The 17,130-nt window shown below is 50.4% G+C and overlaps 1 non-coding gene across 1 annotated transcript; it reads right to left on the bottom strand.

Annotated features, from left to right (window-relative positions):
• Nucleotides 1–16,274: 16,274 nt before the first annotated feature.
• LOC140903426 (U1 spliceosomal RNA) lies at nt 16,275–16,438 on the bottom strand. Its single transcript, XR_012156244.1, has one exon. It is a non-coding gene; the product is annotated as a U1 spliceosomal RNA (small nuclear RNA).
• Nucleotides 16,439–17,130: the final 692 nt, after the last annotated feature.

Raw genomic sequence — 17,130 nt, 5'->3', positions numbered from 1 at the left:
AAACTGAAGGAGCTGAGGCAAGCCTACCAGAAAACCAGAGAGGCGAACAGCCGCTCTGGGTCAGAGCCCCAAACATGCCGCTTCTATGATGAGCTGCATGCCATTTTAGGGGGTTCAGCCACCACTACCCCAGCCGTGTTGTTTGACTCCTTCAATGGAGATGGAGGCAATACGGAAGCAGGTTTTGGGGACGAAGAAGATGAGGAGGAGGAGGAGGTTGTAGATAGCTCACAGCAAGCAAGCGGAGAAACCGGTTTTCCCGACAGCCAGGAACTGTTTCTCACCCTAGACCTGGAGCCAGTACCCCCCGAACCCACCCAAGGCTGCCTCCTGGACCCAGCAGGCAGAGAAGGGACCTCTGGTGAGTGTACCTTTTAAAATACTATACATGGTTTAAAAGCAAGCATGTGAAAGGATTACTTTGCCCTGGCATTTGCGGTTCTCCTAGATGTAGTCCTAAAGCCTTTGCAAAAGGTTTCTGGGGAGGGCAGCCTTATTGTGTCCTTCATGGTAGGACACTTTACCACTCCAGGCCAGTAACACGTACTCGGGAATCATTGTAGAACAAAGCATTGCAGTGTATGTTTGCTGGCATTCAAACAACATCCGTTCTTTATCTCTCTGTGTTATCCTCAGGAGAGTGAGATATAATTCATGGTCACCTGGTTGAAACAGAGTGCTTTTCTTCAGGGGACACTCAGAGGAGCCCATTCCTGCTGGGCTGTTTGCCTGTGGCTAAATAGAAATGTTCCCCGCTGTTAGCCACAGGGAGGGGGGAAGGTTGAGGGGGTAGTCACGCGGTGGGAGGAGGCAAAATGCGACCTTGTAATGAAAGCACATGTGCTATGTATGTAATGTTAACAGCAAGGTTTACCCTGAAAGCGTGTAGCCACTGTTTTATAAAATGTGTCTTTTTAAATACCGCTGTCCCTTTTTTTTTCTCCACCAGCTGCATGTGTTTCAATGATCACAGGATCTTCTCCTTCCCAGAGGCTAGTGAAGCTTAGAAAGAAAAAAAAACGCACTCGCGATGAAATGTTCTCCGAGCTCATGCTGTCCTCCCACACTGACAGAGCACAGACGAATGCGTGGAGGCAAATAATGTCAGAGTGCAGGAAAGCACAAAATGACCGGGAGGAGAGGTGGCGGGCTGAAGAGAGTAAGTGGCGGGCTGAAGAGAGTAAGTGGTGGGCTGAAGACAGGGCTGAAGCTCAAATGTGGCGGCAGCGTGATGAGAGGAGGCAGGTTTCAATGCTGAGGCTGCTGCAGGACCAAACCAGTATGCTCCAGTGTATGGTTGAGCTGCAGCAAAGGCAGCTGGAGCACAGACTGCCACTGCTGCCCCTCTGTAACCAACCGCCCTCCTCCCCAAGTTCCATAGCCTCCACACCCAGACGCCCAAGAACGCGGTGGGGGGGCCTCCGGCCAACCAGCCACTCCACCACAGAGGATTGCCCAAAAAAAAGAAGGCTGTCATTCAATAAATTTTAAAGTTGTAAACTTTTAAAGTGCTGTGCTTAAAGTGCTGTGTGGCATTTTCCTTCCCTCCTCCACCACCCCTCCTGGGCTACCTTGGTAGTCATCCCCCTATTTGTGTGATGAATGAATAAAGAATGCATGAATGTGAAGCAACAATGACTTTATTGCCTCTGCAAGCGGTGATTGAAGGGAGGAGGGGCGGGTGGTTAGCTTACAGGGAAGTAGAGTGAACCAAGGGGCGGGGGGTTTCATCAAGGAGAAACAAACAGAACTTTCACACCGTAGCCTGGCCAGTCATGAAACTGGTTTTCAAAGCTTCTCTGATGCGTACCGCGCCCTCCTGTGCTCTTCTAACCGCCCTGGTGTCTGGCTGCGCGTAACCAGCAGCTAGGCGATTTGCCTCAGCCTCCCACCCCGCCATAAACGTCTCCCCCTTACTCTCACAGATATTGTGGAGCACACAGCAAGCAGTAATAACAGTGGGAATATTGGTTTCGCTGAGGTCTAAGTGAGTCAGTAAACTGCGCCAGCGCGCCTTTAAACGTCCAAATGCACATTCTACCACCATTCTGCACTTGCTCAGCCTGTAGTTGAACAGCTCCTGACTACTGTCCAGGCTGCCTGTGTACGGCTTCATGAGCCATGGCATTAAGGGGTAGGCTGGGTCCCCAAGGATACATACAGGCATTTCAACATCCCCAACAGTTATTTTCTGGTCTGGGAATAAAGTCCCTTCCTGCAGCTTTTGAAACAGACCAGAGTTCCTGAAGATGCGAGCATCATGCACCTTTCCCGGCCATCCCACGTTGATGTTGGTGAAACGTCCCTTGTGATCCACCAGAGCTTGCAGCACTATCGAAAAGTACCCCTTGCGGTTTATGTACTCGCCGGCTTGGTGCTCCGGTGCCAAGATAGGGATATGGGTTCCGTCTATGGCCCCACCACAGTTAGGGAATCCCATTGCAGCAAAGCCATCCACTATGACCTGCACATTTCCCAGGGTCACTACCCTTGATATCAGCAGATCTTTGATTGCGTGGGCTACTTGCATCACAGCAGCCCCCACAGTAGATTTACCCACTCCAAATTGATTCCCAACTGACCGGTAGCTGTCTGGCGTTGCAAGCTTCCACAGGGCTATCGCCACTCGCTTCTCAACTGTGAGGGCTGCTCTCATCTTGGTATTCATGCGCCTCAGGGCAGGGGAAAGCAAGTCACAAAGTTCCATGAAAGTGCCCTTACGCATGCGAAAGTTTTGCAGCCACTGGGAATCGTCCCAGACCTGCAACACTATGCGGTCCCACCAGTCTGTGCTTGTTTCCCGAGCCCAGAATCAGCGTTCCACAGCATGAACCTGCCCCATTAGCACCATGATGCATGCATTGGCAGGGCCCATGCTTTCAGAGAAATCTGTGTCCATGTCCTGATCACTCACGTGACCGCGCTGACGTCGCCTCCTCGCCCGGTATCGCTTTGCCAGGTTCTGGTGCTGCATATACTGCTGGATAATGCGTGTGGTGTTTAATGTGCTCCTAATTGCCAAAGTGAGCTGAGCGGCCTCCATGCTTGCCTTGGTATGGCGTCCGCACAGAAAAAAGGCGCGGAACGATTGTCTGCCGTTGCTCTGACAGAAGGAGGGGCGACTGACGACACGGCTTACAGGGTTGGCTTCAGGGAGCTAAAATCAACAAAGTGGGTGTCTTTACATCAAGGAGTATTTCAGGCAGGACTTCACGGAGGGTTCCAATAAGAAATGGTGCACCTAAGTTATCGTTCTTATTGGAACAAGGAGGTTAGCCTGGCCTCTGATTGATACATGGCTAGATTTACCTCGCTGCACCTTCTCTGTAAGTGACTGCAGTGTGACCTAGAAGAATGAGTCCCCTAGACAGGGGATGGGGGGAAGCAAATGAGTACAAAACAAATCTGGTCTATTTCTTGTTTTGATCCACTCCATCTATCTTTTACATCTTTGGCTGGCAGCAGACGGTGCAGAAGGACTGCATGCCATCCACATCTCATGGCTGCTCGGCAGAAGATGGTACAGTACGACTGCTAGCAGTCTGTATCGCCTGCCCGCTCACCATAAGACGGTTCAATAGGACTGACTGCAGGACTAAAGAGAATGACCTGCTCAAGTCACTCCAAATTTAGTCCCTGCGCCCATGTCTGCCCAGGCGCTCCTGATCGACCTCACAGAGGCGACCAGGAGCACCTCGGACATGACGATGACAGCTACCAGTCGTACTGTACCGTCTGCTGCCACAAGGCAAGGGGTTGCTGCTACTGTGTAGCAATGCCGTACCGCGTCTGCCAGCACCCAGGAGACATAGGGTGACGGTTACCTGAGCGGGCTCCATGCTTGCCGTGGTATGGCGTCTGCACAGGTAACTCAGGAAAAAAGGCGCGAAACGATTGTCTGCCCTTGCTTTCACGGAGGGAGGGAGGGAACAGGGGCCTGACGATATGTACCCAGAACCACCCGCAACAATGTTTTAGCCCCATCAGGCATTGGGATCTCAATCCAGAATTCCAATGGGCAGCGGAGACTGCGGGAACTGTGGGATAGCTACCCACAGTGCAACGCTCCGGAAGTCGACTCTAGCCTCGGTACTGTGGAAGCGCTCCGCCGAGTTAATGCACTTAATGCACTTAGAGCATTTTCTGTGGGGACACACACACTCGAATATATAAAACCGATTTCTAAAAAAATGACTTCTATAAATTCGACCTTATTCCATAGTGTAGACATACCCTAACAAATTTATTAGAGCATAAGCTTTCATGGGCTACAGCCCACTTCATCGGATGCATAGAATGGAACATATAGTATGATATGTATATACACATACAGATAAGTTGGAAGTTACCATACAAACTGTGAGAGGCTAATTAAGATGAGCTATTATCCGCAGAAGGAAAAAAAACTTTTGTAGTGATGGCCCAATCAAGATGGCCCATTTAGACAGTTGACAAGAAGGTGTGAGGATACTTAACATGGGGAAATAGATTCGGTGTGTGACCCAGCCACTCCCAGTCTCTATTCAAAGCCAAGTTAATGGTATCTAGTTTGCATATTAATTCAAGCTCAGCAGTTTCTCATTGGAGTCTGTTTTTGAAGCTTTTCTTTTGCAAAATTGCCACCTTTAAGTCTGTTACTGAGTGGCCAGAGAGATTGAAGTGTTCTCCGACTGGTTTTTGAATGTTATAATTCTTGACGTCTGATTTGTGTCCATTTATTCTTTTACATAGAGACGGTCCAGTCTGGCCAATGTACATGGCAGAGGGGCATTGCTGGCGCGTGATGGCACATATCACATTGGTAGATGTGCAGGTGAACAAGCCCCTGATGGCACGGCTAAAAACAGTGGCCAAACCAGACAGTCTCTACGCAAAAGAATAAATGGACACAAATCTGACATCAGGATTTGAATAGAGACTGGGCGTGGCTGGGTCATTACACATATTGAATCTATTTCCTTAAGTATCCTCACACCTTCTTGTCAACTGTCTAAATGGGCCATCCTGATTGTCACTACAAAAGCTTTTTTCTCCTGCTGATAATAGCTCATCTTAACTAATTAGCCTCTCACAGTTTGTATGGTAACTTCCAACTTATCTGTATGTGTGTGTTATATAATATATATATATATAGTGACAAAGTTCCTGCTCTACCTTGGTGATTCTTGCACTTATTGGCAGATTTGCTCGCCTTGGAGGTTCACGGCAGCCCTCAGCATGGCCGTTTTTCTGAATTGACAGTCCAGGTCGACTCCTCCTGTGTCTGACCAGGAGCTGGGAGGATTTGGGGGGAACCAGGGCCCGCCCTCTACTCCGGGTTCCAGCCCAGGGCCCTGTGGAATGCAGCTCACTAGACTGCCTCCTAGAACAGCTGTGTGACAGCTACAATTCCCTGGGCTACTTTCCCATGGCCTCCTCCCAACATCTTCTTTATCCTCACCATAGGACTTTCCTCCTGGTGTCTGATAATGCTTGTACACCTCAGTCCTCCAACAGTCCGCATTCTCACTCTCAGCTCCTAGTGCCTCTTGCTCCCAGCTCCTCACATGCACACGACAAACTGAAGTGAGCTCCTTTTTAAAACCCAGGTGACCTGATTAGCCTGCCTTAATTGATTCTAGCAGCTTCTTGATTGGCTGCAGGTGTTCTAATCAGCCTGTCTTAATTGTCTCCAGAAGGTTCCTGATTGTTCTGGAACCTTCCCTGTTCCCTTACCCAGGGAAAAGGGACCTACTTAGCCTGGGGCTAATATATCTGCCTTCTATTACTCTCCGATAACCATCTGGCCTGAACTTGTCATAATATATATATATATATATCTTACTATATGTTCCATTCTATGCATCCGATGAAGTGGGCTATAGACCACGAAAGCTTATGCTCTAATAAATTTGTTAGTCTCTAAGGTGCCACAAGTACTCCTGTTCTTTTTGTGGATACAGACTAACACGGCTACTACTCTGAAACCAATAATTATCATGAGACTCCTGGCAAAATCATGAGAGTTGGCAATGCTGCTTATTACAACAATCTGTAATCCACTAACCCCCTCTTTTTGTCCTCTGACTGCAGAGGTGTTAACGGGTCACTCTACATTGAATGGTCCCTTACAATATGTGCTAACTGCTTATGCTAAACAAGCTGTCCCCCTTGCATTTTCCTGTGATCCCCAGAGTGCCTTTTCTAGACCTGAAGAAGAGCTGCGTGTGGCTCTAAAGCTTGTCTCTCTTACCAAAAGAAGTTGGTCCTCCCCGGCCTCGTCTCTTTACGGATTTAATGGGAATTGAGCAGCCAGGCACCTTATGTTACTTTGAAAATCTCATCTATATGTGTAGTTAGTTCTTGGACATTTTGCTCTGACCAGCTCTAGGTGACTGCAAGCCAGACCGTAGCAAGGTCCCTATGAAAGTGGGCAGGGAGAAGTGCTCACTGTTCTCCCCTCGCACATGCTTTGCATGCCTCCTCACTAGGGTCTACCACAAGGAGTGCAGGTATTGCTCCTTCTTGTGTCCCCAGGGACACACTACACCCTAAGGGGGCAGAGAGGAGCCAGTGGCATGGTTCAAACCCCAAGGAGCAGACCAGTGGGGGGAGTTCACTGCACCCTTTGAAGGCATGGAATAGCAGGCACAGTCCTACTCTGCACAGGGGAGTTTTAGGAGTTCAGCGTGTAGCCTATAGAGATGAGGCTTGCTTATGTTTATATCGAAAGCTGTTAAAATGAGAGTAGGCCCAAAAATCCATTTCCTAAAAATAGGCTTGACAATAATGAAGTACTCAACCAGCACTAGTATAAGCTGCAGAATCTACAAAAGACATTTTAAAAGCCATAAATTTAATGTATGTGTTATACTGTACTCTTTTGTTAACAAGAGTCCAAAAAGACTGAACGTCTTGGAAAAAATAGAAGATGCTCTGGGACTGAAGTTCAAATAAGTCCAACTGGGGAAAACCCTCTGGCTTTCTCATGAGCGATCCTTGGCTATTGTCTTAAAATTACTGCAACCGTTATTACTGGTTTTGGAAAGTATCTGACCAGATGGGACAGATCTAAGTAGTTGAGGCTTGTGGACTACTTTTGCAACCTATGTTCAGAGAAGACTAGTGCCATTCTTTCTCTTGTAAACCACCTGGGTCATTAAACAATGCCATCCAAGCATCTGCTACAACAGTAGTCGATCTTTGTCCAGCAATAGAAGCTACCCTTGGACCAATTAGAGATATCCATTGAAAACAGCCTGGAAGAAGCAAAGACTTCAGTCCAGAAGTTGACTAATGAAGGCACTTACATTGAATCCTTAAGTGAAGAGGACAAGAAATGTTTGTTAAGCCAGCTGAAAAAGTACAGTACACAGACTTGATTCTTACAAATCTAAAACAGCAACTTCTGGATTTGACTCAACCCTATGTAGTTTTTACAGATGCCTGTCTTATAAAACACTGACAGTTGAGTGGACTAAGGCATTCCCGCAATGGGGCTGCCATGTGATCAGGACAGAATAGGGACTTTGAACACAGAGTGGAATGTCGTATAAAGAATGAATGAAGATTTGACTTCAACTTCTTGTTTATCATCACTAGTGGTTTGACCCGATCTTTGTGCTGTTTCCTGGGGTGAAAGAAGTAGGTCTACATTTCTTGCTGCTCCCAGTCACAACACCTACAGTTGAGCATTTTTCGTCATTGAATAGATATTGTGCTCTGAAAGAAGTTGCCTTCTGCCTGATCATGTGAATGAACTCATGAGCATATCAATTAAAGGACAGCAAGTACCGGACACATGAGAAGTCACCAAAGATGAACGCACTGCATTTGACAAGTTCATTAACAGAGTTGTGCAAAATTACAAGAAGGATGTAGATGTCATGCTTCACAGAAGGCTTGAGTAACCAACTTTGATTTGTGTGATGATTTTAAACCATAACTTAAATCTAATAAAATTGTTGTGAAACATTTTTCACTTTTTACTACAGTGCCATACAGCCCACCTTCGTCCTCACGGTCTCACTCCTCATCGGGCCTCACTCCCCGGTAAATTTGGAACCCCCCCCCACTCCAATTCAATTCCTAGGGAAAATACTGAATAGGAGTCAAGTGAAATGAGAGAATTCAGAGGCAAGTTAAAAATAAGTTAGGCCATAACACCAGGCCATGTTGTAACTAAGTTTGGAACTAAGTGGTTTTTACAAGTGTTGAAAATAAAATGAGAATGTTTCAGAAAATGCTGTCTCTATTGATAGTCACTTGGCACGTGGCATTTAGGCAGATGTTAATTAGAAATGAGCTTAATATAGCCAAACAAACATAAAAAATATTTAATGATGGTAAAATGGTGGATTTAATGCTAATTAATTAAGGGTTGTTATTATAATTCATTATAAAAGGGGTAGCCCAGTAATTTTAACTATGTACACCCATCCACCACCAAGGTACCCTCAGAGAAAGGATTGTGAATCCCCGCTCATGGACTGAATCATAGAATCATAGAACCATAGAATATCAGGGTTGGAAGGGACTTTAGGAGGTCATCTAGTCCAACCCCTGCTCACCCCATCTGCATCGTTCCATCTCAGGAGGTGAGGATCGGTGCAGAGGGTGGTGGTAATGCGAGGCCTCTTTGCTTAATTCCCTATTTTATATTTAATAAAGCTTTTAATCTGATCACTCATTGAATCATTCACAGGCCTCTGCTAAATTAAAACTGTTTGTCACCACCCTAGAGGCTCGAATCTAGAAAAATTCAGTTTGGTTTTATTTCTAATTACAAATTGGGAACACACCAAATCAAAGGCTCCAGAAAGCCTGGAGAAGAATTCCTGCCCCATCTGTCACTGGGCCTCCACACCATCCTCCCAGCCTTGGGCTGTGCATTGTGGGAGAAATTCACTTTCTCACTCACTCCCAATAGCACATAGGCCTTGGCCCCCTGCAGAGAGGTGAATTTCACTCAGAATCTGAACTGCCAACCCCAGGCATTCAAAATCACAAAATTGGCATGAAAATCATGAGATTCTGTTTAAAAAATAAATTCTGAGTGCTTATTTTTTTTGTGTTCTGGTGTTTGAACCGCTAAGATTCACATTTTCACGTTTTTCTCTGAAACCGAGAGGGCCAGAAACTCTCCTTATTTAAAAAGAAAAAGAAAAAAAAGAAAGAAAACTGAGATTGTCACATGACTGTAGCAGCTGGGGCTTTAAGAGAAACACCAAATATAGCGATTCTCCTGCTAAAATGGTAAGAGCTAGCAATGCTACATGACGCACAGTTTGTGTGGAAAGAAATCAGTGGAGTTCAATTAAACTTCAGTGCTAACTACCATGATGGGCTCTCTGGTTCAATAGCAAGCTAACAGTGTAATATCCAGGGCACACGGAGGTTTCCCACATCAGCTAGGATGCACAGACAGTGTCTCTGTAGACAACAATGCTTCCCTTTACTCCAGCAAAACCTGCATTTCAAGTCCATGTGAAATGGCCCGGGGGTGGGGAAAGACACTTTGCACAGCCTTTGCCAGTCTCTACAGAGTTTTATTTAGACATCAGAGAACCATTGTGATTCTTGTAGGATCATTTAGATTGTCGGCTCTTTGGGGCAGGGCCTGTCATTTTGTTTGTACAGCACTTGGGGCTGCTAGGTACCATGGTCCTACGAACAATAAAGAATAACATGTGGCGATGACCCAGTGTGGCAGGTCAGATGTGGCTGCTCTGTGGTGCTAAGCACTGGGGGTTTCTGTACCAAAGGACTCTGCTGGTTACTAGAGAGTAAAAGAAATTCTGCGTCAATCTGAAATTGTGCAACACTTTTCTCCTCCCAGCAGAGAGCTCTTTTCCGTTGAGTCAGAGGACACGTACCTCGCTGGGCAGCGTAAACAGCTCACGCTGCAAGTCGCTTATTCTCCAGGTTCCAAGAAACACCTCTCAGATTCTGGGCCCGTAACGCCTACAAGTCTCCATGCAAGGCAGAAGGGGGGGAATGGGCTATGGGGTCCTTTGGCCCAGTTAGCCCCAGTTAAGACACCTGGAGCAGGAAGCAGGCCCCCAGGGAGGTTAAAAAAGAACAGCCCTGCTCAGGTGTTGAGAGCAGGTGGAGAGTGAGCAGATGTTGAGCTTTCTGTGTGGGAGAGAAGATGGATAGGGCCAGGGACTGGGAAGACTGCTGCCCCGACTGGGAAAACCGAGAAGTCTGCTGCTTGCCAGGAGCTAGGATTCACGATGTGACGGAGAGACTGCCGAGACTCATCAAGCCCTCGGATCGCTACCCCTTCCTGCTTCTCCACGTGGACACCAATGATACTGCCAAGAATGACCTTGAGCAGATCACTGCGGACTACGTGGCTCTGGGAAGAAGGATAAAGGAGTCTGAGGCAGAAGTGGTGTTCTCGTCCATCCTCCCCATGGAAGGAAAAGGCCTGGGTAGAGACCGTTGAATCGTGGAAGTCAACGAATGGCTACGCAGGTGGAGTCGGAGAGAAGGCTTTGGATTCTTTGACCATGGGATGGTGTTCCAAGAAGGAGGAGTGCTTGGTGTTCCAAGAAGGAGGAGTGCTTGGTGTTCCAAGAAGGAGGCAGAGACGGGCTCCACCTAACCAAGAGAGGGAAGAGCATCTTCGCAAGCAGGCTGGCTAACCTAGTGACGAGGGCTTTAAACTAGGTTCACTGGGGGAAGGAGACCAAAGCCCTGAGGTAAGTGGGGAAGTGGGATACCGGGAGGAAGCACAAGCAGGAGCGCGCGAGAGGGCAGGGCTTCTGCCTCATACTGAGAAAGAGGGACGATCAGCAAGTTATCTCAAGTGCCTATACACAAATGCAAGAAGCCTGGGAAACAAGCAGGGAAAACTGGAAGTCCTGGCACAGTCAAGGAATTAAGATGTGATTGGAATAACAGAGACTTGGTGGGATAACTCACATGACTGGAGTACTGTCATGGATGGATATAAACTGTTCAGGAAGGACAGGCGGGGGAGAAAAGATGGGGGAGTGGCACTGTATGTAAGGGAGCAGTATGACTGCTCAGAGCTCCGGTATGAAACTGCAGAAAAACCTGAGTGTCTGTGGATTAAGTTTAGAAGTGTGAGCAACAAGGGTGATGCCGTGGTGGGAGTCTGCTAGAGACCACCGGACCAGGGGATGAGGTGGACGAGGCTTTCTTCCGGCAACTCACGGAAGTTACTAGATCGCAGGCCCTGGTTCTCATGGGAGACTTCAATCACCCTGATATCTGCTGGGAGAGCAATACAGCGGTGCACAGACAATCCAGGAAGTTTTTGGAAAGTGTAGGGGACAATTTCCTGGTGCAAGTGCTGGAGGAACCAACTAGGGACAGAGCTCTTCTTGACCTGCTGCTCACAAACCAGGAAGAATTAGTAGGAGAAGCTAAAGTGGATGGGAACCTGGGAGGCAGTGACCATGAGATGGTCGAGTTCAGGATCCTGACACAGGGAAGAAAGGAGAGCAGCAGAATACGGACCCTGGACAAAAGCAGACTTTGACTCCCTCCGGGAACTGATGGGCAGGATCCCTTGGGAGAATAACATGAGGGGGAAAGGAGTCCAGGAGAGCTGGCTGTATTTTAAAGAATCCTTATTGAGGTTGCAGGGACAAACCATCCTGATGTGTAGAAAGAATAGTAAATATGGCAGGCGACCAGCTTGGCTTAACAGTGAAATCCTTGCTGATCTTAAACACAAAAAAGAAGCTTACAAGAAGTGGAAGATTGGACAAATGACCAGGGATGAGTATAAAAATATTGCTCGGGCTTGCAGGAGTGAAATCAGGAAGGCCAAATCACACCTGGAGTTGCAGCTAGCAAGAGATGTTAAGAGTAACAAGAAGGGTTTCTTCAGGTATGTTAGCAACAAGAAGAAAGTCAAGGAAAGTGTGGGCCCCTTACTGAATGAGGGAGGCAACCTCGTGACAGAGGATGTGGAAAAAGCTAATGTACTCAATGCTTTTTTTTCCTCTGTCTTCACGAACAAGGTCAGCTCCCAGACTACTGCACTGGGCAGCACAGCATGGGGATGGGGCCGGATGCGCTGCATCCGAGAGTGCTAAAGGAGTTGGCGGATGGGATTGCAGAGCCATAGGCCAATATCTTTGAAAACTCCTGGAGATCGGGGGAAGTCCCGGACGACTGTAAAGAGGCTAATGTAGTGCCCATCTTTAAAAAAGGGAAGAAGGAGGATCCTGGGAACTACAGGCCAGTCAGCCTCATCTCAGTCCCTAGTAAAATCATGGAGCAGGTCCTCAAGGAATCAATTCTGAAGCACTTAGAGGAGAGGAAAGTGATCAGGAACAGTCAGCATGGATTCACCAAGGGCAAGTCATGCCTGACTAATCTAATTGTCTTCTATGATGAGATAACTGGCTTTCTGGATGAGGGGAAAGTGGTGGACGTGTTGTTCCATGACTTTAGCAAAGCTTTTGACACGGTGTCCCACAATATTCTTGCCAGCAAGTTAAAGAAGTGTGGGCTGGATGAATGCACTATAAGGTGGGTAGAAAGTTGGCTAGATTGTCGGGCTCAACGGGTAGTGATCAATGACTCCATGTCTAGTTGGCAGCCGGTATCAGGTGGAGTGCCCCAAGGGTCGGTCCTCGGGCCGGTTTTGTTCAATATCTTCATAAATTATCTGGAGGATGATGTGGATTGCACCCTCAGCAAGTTTGCAGATGACACTAAACTGGGAGGAGAGGTAGATACGCTGGGATAGGATACAGAGGGACCTAGACAAATTAGAGGATTAGTAGGGGAAGAAATCTGATGAGGTTCAACAAGGACAAGTGCAGAGTCCTGCACTTAGGATGGAAGAATCCCATGCACCGCTACAGACTAGGGACCGAATGGCTCAGCAGCAGTTCTACAGAAAAGGACCTAGGGGTTACAGTGGAAGAGAAGCTGGATATGAGTCAACAGTGTGCCCTTGTTGCCAAGAAGGCTAACAGCATTTTGGGCTGAATAAGTAGGGGCATTGCCAGCAGATTGAGGGACGTGATCGTCCCCCTCTATTCGACATTGGTGAGGCCTCATCTGGAGTACTGTGTCCAGTTTTGGGCCCCACACTACAAGAAGGATGTGGAAAAATTGGAAAGAGTCCAGCGGAGGACAACAAAAATGATTAGGGGTCTGGAACACATGACTTATGAGGAGAGGCTGAGGGAACTGGGATTGTTTAGTCTGCAGAAGAGAAGAATGAGGGGGGATTTGATAGCTGCTTTCAACTACCTGAAAGCGGGTTCCAAAGAGGATGGATCTAGACTGTTCTCAGTGGGAGCTGATGACAGAACAAGGAGTAATGGTCTCAAATTGCAGAGCGGGAGGTTTAGGTTGGATATTAGGTAAAACATTTTCACAAGGAGGGTGGTGAAACACTGAATGCGTTACCTAGAGAGGTGGTGGAATCTCCTTCCATAGGTATTTTTAAGGTCAGGCTTGACAAAGCCCTGGCTGGGATGATTTAGTTGGGGATTGGTCCTGCTTTGAACAAGGGTTTGGACTAGATGACCTCCTGAGGTCCCTTCCAACTCTGATATTCTATGATTCTATGACTCAGGCCTGGCGGCTCTCCTGGTAGCATGGGGAGTTATGTTGCTTTCTACTTGGTTTGGACTTTCAGTGCCCTGGAAGGGGTAGCTCTGTAAGAGGCCTTGCTGGAGGTCTGCGTTTCTGCCACCCAGAAGGCACTGGAGGGTGGGCAGAGCAGTGGAAGACCACCCAGCTGGGAAACTGAGGCTGAATGGTGGCTGCCCTGTGCAGCGCTAGACAGGGGACTCTGGTGGTTAATTGCGACTGCGTTTACAGAGCTGTTCCAGTCCAGCGTGTTAGGCTGAATGTTTTAGCCATTCAGTTGCTGAGGGAAGGGTATTGTGCAAGTCCAGGGGAGAAACAGGCAGCCATTGCCAGTGGGTGCACACTGCCAGTATATATGATCTAAAATCTTCCAACTGGCCACAGCAGCAAAGGGAAGAGTGAAGGCCCCACCCACCCTCACTTGCAGCGTATCTGATCACTTTACAGCCGAAGGGATTGCGCTTTCCCCACAGACGGGAGGAAGGTCAAACCTCCGGTTGGAGCTGTCATGGGACAGGCACTGGCTGTGTTTGAAGCTGGTTTTGGCCACCTGGAGGTGACATCGAGGTTCTCGAAAGGAATTGTCCAAGCAGAGATGCCTTAAGCATGGATGGTGGATTAGACGCATCGTCAAGCGGGGGAGATGTGGCCCATAAGGGTGGGGACAGAAGGTGCTCGAACAAAGCCCCTGCCAAGGCCAGTAGGGAGGGTTGTGCAGGGACAAGCAGTTGACCTGGACAAGCGGTGCACTGGACCCATGACTGCCTGGGCTGTGCCCAGGGTCTGTCTGCACTGCAGTCAGAGGGGTGACTGCAGCACAGGCCGATGGCCCCGAGCTCGCTCCAGGAACGATAGCAGCCGGGGCTGTTCAGCCCTGCCTGGGGCCTGGGTACATATTGACCGTGCTGCTGCAGCTTCACTGAGAGTCCTTGGGGAGAAGGGACCCCTTGCCCCCTGGGAATGAGCAGAGCAGCCCTCCCATGATTCCCCCACTCCAGCCTGGCCCTGCTGTCAGGCCAGCACCACCCGGAAGGACCTGGGCTCAGCCAGGGACTCTAGTCTGGCTGATGAGGATGGTCCCATGCTCTCCTCCATTTATTCTGTTCCACTCCGAGAGCTGAGACGCCCCCTCGCTTGCCTACAGTTCACATATGTGAAGGCTCGGCAGTGGTCCCCAGCCCTGCGCTGAGACGCACACATGGGGCTCAATTCTTCCCTCACGGGTACTTGGGTTACACCGCTGCAGCCCCATTGACTCCAGGGGAGCTACTCCTGGTTGCTGTGTGAGTGAGGAGAAGGTCAGGACACAGCAGTGAGGCCCCCAGGGAATCCTGCTCCTCTGTATGCCACTCCAGGCCCTCTCTGCAGTTCTTACCCGGACCCCTCTGTCTGGAAGTGTTGACACAGCTGGAAAGGACCTTGCCATGCAGTGCCGGGTTTACAATGGTGCCAGTGGCTCCATGGAGCCGGGCCCATGCCCAGAAGGGGCCCCGGCCTGCTCCACTTGCACTGCGCCCCGAGACCCCGCTGGCTCCCCACCACCACGACCTGCTCCTCTTGGCCCGTCTGCCAGCTGGCTGAGGGCTCCTCTCTGCCCTCTGGCCCCACGCGCCGGCTCCTCTGCCCCCTGGCTGGACCCCAGTGCACCTCAGCTCCCGGCAGTCTCTGCTTCCCACCACCTGTGGGGTCCCACCCGTCTTCCTGGAGCTGAGACACCTGGGACTGGTGCAGAAACCTGGCCAGTCTCAGCCAGGAGGTGGGGAGGGGGCAGTCTGGGGGAGGACTTGGCTGGGCCCCTCCAGGCAAGTGGGTCCTGAGGGGGCCAAGCTGGGACAGGCCCTGGCCTGGCTGATTGCACCACTCCCGAGGGGCCAGAGCGATTCCCGGCCCTGGGACCGGCCCTGGCTGCGCTGCCGGCTCAGCCCAGCAGACAGTCACCTCCCAGCAGGGCCAGTGAGTGCAGCCAGGAGGCAGGGCGTGGGGGAGTGGGTCTGTGGGGAATCCGGGGGGTGCTGGGTTGTGAGAGGGTGGGGAAGATCTGTGTGTGTTGGGGCACTAAGGAGTAGCGTTGCCAACTTTCTACTTGCACAAAACTGAACACCCTTGCCCCAACCCCTGCCCCACCCCTTCTCTGAGGCCCCCACCCCCAACTCACTCCATCCCCTCTCCCTCTGTCGCTCGCTCTCCCCACTCTCAATCACTCGCTCATTTTCACCAGGCTGGCTCAGGGGGCTGGGGTGCGGTAGGATGTGAGGGCTCTGGCTGGGGGTGCGGCTCTGGGATGGGGCTGGGGATGAAGGGTGCAGGAGGGTGCTCCGGGCTAGGACTGAGGGCTTCGGAGGGGAATCTGGGCTGGGGCAGGGGGGCTTGGGGGTGCAGGCTCCCAATGGCACTTACCTCAAGCATCTCCTGGAAGCAGCAGCATGTCCCCCCTCCAGCTCCTATGCGGTGGGAAGGCCAGGTGGCTCTGCACGCTGCCCCGTCTGCAAGCACCACCCCCCGCAGCTCCTATTGGCCAGGAATCATAGAATATCTGGGTTGGAAGGGACCTCAGGAGGTCATCTAGTCCAACCCCCTGCTCAAAGGAGGACCAATCCCCAATTTTTGCCCCAGATCCCTAAATGGCCCCCTCAAGGATTGAACTCACAACCCTGGGTTTAGCAGGCCAGTGCTCAAACCACTGAGCTATCCCTCCCCCATTTAGCCAGGGGAGAGTGCAAACACAGTCCCCCAACTACCACAAACTATGTAGTCAATTTTCCTGCATTTGGGGAAATGGCAGGGATCAGCACACCCGCAGTGCAATGGATGAGCCTCACCCTGGGAAAACTACCTTTGTGATCATTGTACCTCCCCGCCAGGTAAGTATCACAGCCAATGGGAGCTGTGGGAGGCGGCGCTTGGGGTGAGGGCAGCGTGTGGTGCCCCCTGGCTACCCCTACACATAGGAGCCAGAGTGGGGACATGCCAGCTGCTACCCAGGAGCTGCGTGGTGTGGAGGCTAGCGGGGAGCCTGCCAGCCCTGCTGCATGGCGCCGCCAACCGGACAGTCAACGGCCCAGTCAGCGATGCTGACAGAGCCACTAGGATCCCTTTTCGACCTGGTGTTCCAGTTGAAAGCCGGATACCTGGTCACCCTACTAGGGAATGAGGGTTCTGTTTGGGGTGCTGAGCAGTTGTGGTGGGGTTGTTGGGAGGGGGCACTAGGCACGGGTGGTGTTGTACAGGGTGTTGTGCATTTGTGGGGAGGATTTGAAGGGGGTGCTGGGCATACTGAGTCTGAGGGGGCTCTGGCCATAGGGAGTCGGAGGGGTGTTGGGCGGGGGGGTTGTGTGGCGCGGCCTGGGCTCACCTCCGAGGGGAAGGGGCACGCTGGCAGCAGAGAGCCGGGCAGGACACTGTGCATCTGGCGGCTGCCGGTTTGTAAATAGTGCCCTCGCACTGGGCTGGGCGGAGCTGGGCTGCCCCAGCCATGCCAGGCCCTTTTGCCCCTGGCCGGCCTCTTGCTCTGCGGACTGACCTCCCTACGTCATGCTCCATTGCCTCCATGGGGGCCCACAA

Source organism: Lepidochelys kempii, chromosome 25 (assembly GCF_965140285.1).
Source record: "Lepidochelys kempii isolate rLepKem1 chromosome 25, rLepKem1.hap1, whole genome shotgun sequence".
In the NCBI taxonomy this organism is placed as follows: domain Eukaryota; kingdom Metazoa; phylum Chordata; order Testudines; family Cheloniidae; genus Lepidochelys; species Lepidochelys kempii.
This window is presented reverse-complemented; position numbering and strand designations above follow the sequence as displayed.